The sequence below is a fragment of the Oryzias melastigma genome, linkage group LG16, assembly GCF_002922805.2.
Source record: "Oryzias melastigma strain HK-1 linkage group LG16, ASM292280v2, whole genome shotgun sequence".
In the NCBI taxonomy this organism is placed as follows: domain Eukaryota; kingdom Metazoa; phylum Chordata; class Actinopteri; order Beloniformes; family Adrianichthyidae; genus Oryzias; species Oryzias melastigma.
In genome coordinates this window covers 29,721,088-29,724,030 of record NC_050527.1, presented here as the reverse complement: position 1 = coordinate 29,724,030, position 2,943 = coordinate 29,721,088, and positions in this window count along the sequence as shown.

Below are 2,943 nucleotides of genomic sequence, written 5' to 3'. Positions count from 1 at the left end.
CGTTCAATTCATGTTTATCCTGTTAGCTGTGTTTTGGATTTTGTCCCGTTGTGCGATTGAGTTTGACACCCCTAGATTAAATCCTTACGAATCTTCCTCAAAATTGAGTAAAACAATCACAGATATTTGTGCCTTTTGTTAATTTATGGATGTAGAATATACACAGTATCTCTCTTGACAAGCTTATGCACACCTCTCACAAATATTGGTTGTTGTCTTATTATGTTGTGTTCCTGTAGTTTCAACCAGCTTCTCCCACTCATATAAATGTCTTCAACCATGGGAAACCTGAAGATAAACAGATGTTTTAAAATCTATTCTCTGAGCAACAGAAAAGCAAAGACCTGAGGACAGGAGTGGTGTATGTGGTTTCAATCAGGACCTGAGCTGCAGCGTTTTTGGACTTTTACTGAGAACAACAATCAGACCATTACAGCAATCTAACCTGCTGGAAACCAACAGATGACTAAGCATCTCTAGATCTGAGTCAAACAGATTGCCTTAGATTCTGACTATATTTTTAGGATAATAGTGATCATGCTTTCAACTTTCCAAACCCTTCATACCAAATAGAGCCATGATGTTATAAAGATTTCATTTTAAATACTTGTTTTAATCATTATTTCTGTCTTTTCTATGTAGCTGCAGAGAAATTCATTGCATCAGTGATCTGTTGGATGCAGAGGTAGAATCTACTGGGCCTTGGAGATGCATGATGAGATTTAATAGAAGGAGACCCACCATAGGAAACTCCACAGGTCAAAACTTTTATATTTTGAGTCCGTCACTGATTTCAACAAATGAATTCCTTTCTTGGAGATATGACCTAAACATTTCTTGAGCAGAACTGGAGTTAGGACTTTTAGTCTGTACAGTAGGATCATATGGTCAACTATCTTAGAGGAAGGACTCCAAAACACTGAGAGAGATTTTGCCTCTGGATTCAGGTGGATTCATGTCACCTTCATGAGAGCAGTCGGCGCTGTGATGGAGCCTTAAACCAAGAGTCAGTAAGTCAAACACTCACTAAATCTGTAAATAAGTTACTAAGTAAGTGAGTAGGTAAGTAAGTAATGATAATGAAAAATACTTTGCAAAATAGTAATAGAAAAATAAAATAAAATAAAATAAAATAACATTAAATCAAATTAATAAAATAAAATGACATAAAATAAAGTTAAATAAAATAAAATAAAATAAAGTTAAATAAAATAAAATAAAATTAAATTAAATTAAATTAAATTAAATTAAATTAAATTAAATTAAATTAAATTAAATTAAATTAAATTAAATTAAATTAAATTAAAGGCTGTTGGTGAACACCTCTCAAAAACTGCAGTTACTTCAGGAGTGCTTTTTAATAGGAAACAGTAGATTTCAGCGTCTTTAATTTTGTCCCAGGCTGAGACTGCAGAGGGAAGTTAACCACATGACTGCTCTGCAAAGATTTCAGGAATGTAGAGAGAGAGACTTTTTTTTTCTTTTCTCACTAATAGGTGAAGAAAAAGACATCTAAAGAGCCAACATCACTAACAGGAATTGTGTATGTTTGGATCATTTCCTATATTTTTGTGATTTTACTATTATTTCTGGGAAGTAAATATATGTGTAATAAAAGAAATGTACAGAACTTTTTTTCAAAGTGCCAAATTAAGCCCCTAGGGAGCATTTATCTTCTACTTGACTGATCCAGAGGTCTGAGGTGGAATTTGAACCACAAGTTTTAGTTGTGAGATGACATTTTTGACCTAAACAGAGTGATTTATCAAAATATTTGATGAAACTCAGCTCATAACATGGCTCATTTGAGCTGAGATGTGTGGTTCAATTTACCTTAACATATTAAAGTAAAGTGGGACACTTAAAAAAGCTTTTTTTCCCAAAAATATTTTATTTAATAAAAATTAACAATATTAAATCTGATTTAAGACACCTGCAATAATATTGCAATTTACATTATTTAATATAAATATACTTTTTATTGACTTTCAGTGCAGGTTTCTGGTGTAATCCTTTTATGAGGCTTTGTCACAATCACCATAGAAACCATTTACCATTTCAATCAATTGTTACATGACACGTACCAGCATAGCAACAGTTTCAATTCTTTTTTTAAATTTATTGGCTATTCACTTCTAAGAGCTGAGATTCTCAAACGATACTTATCACATCTTACCTGAGAGCTCAGTTTAGCTGATGTCAGCATCACTAATTCACACAGATGGTTTTCTGTAGATACAGCCAGATATTCCAGCCACATTTAGGCATGAATGGACTTGTTTAGAGACCCACACCGGATTAAACTCATTGCACACCCTGAGAAGTGAACCCAGATTTCCTGCATGCCGGTCCTACATCTAACCAACTGAGCCATCCAGCCCCCATGTTACACTTCTATGACCACTCCAATCGTCTTTTGATCTATTGCAAAGATGGTTTTTTAATTATGATTATACTTTTTTCAGCCAAAACTTTTAATAAAGGGTCATTTTCTTGGACATAGGTTCTGCAGAGCTGAAGTAGTTGATTAGAAATTCACCTCTAAGTTGTGTCCAGGAATGTTACCAGTGCAGCAAAAATGTTGAGAAATATCAGAGCCGTACACTTTTGATCCAGATTCCAGGAAAACGACGACGTGCACGGATCTATTTGTCCATAAGTGGATGCATCAGAATGGAGAAAAGCAGGGAGGTTGTGAGCTTTTTCCAACTGCAGTTCTCCGTCCGCTCCTGAGTCATAACGGTTTGAGTAAAGAAATACTTAGAAACACAATTTTAAGCTTCCTTTTCTTTATATGAGTCTTCCACTTTAAGATAAAATGACACAAGAACGTGATAAAAGCACCATTCATTCATCAGAGTGGGTCTTTAGGTGTGACAGAGTATACAAGACATTAATACAGCTTGAGTTGATCCAGCAGATGTTTGTGGTTTTATCAGAGCT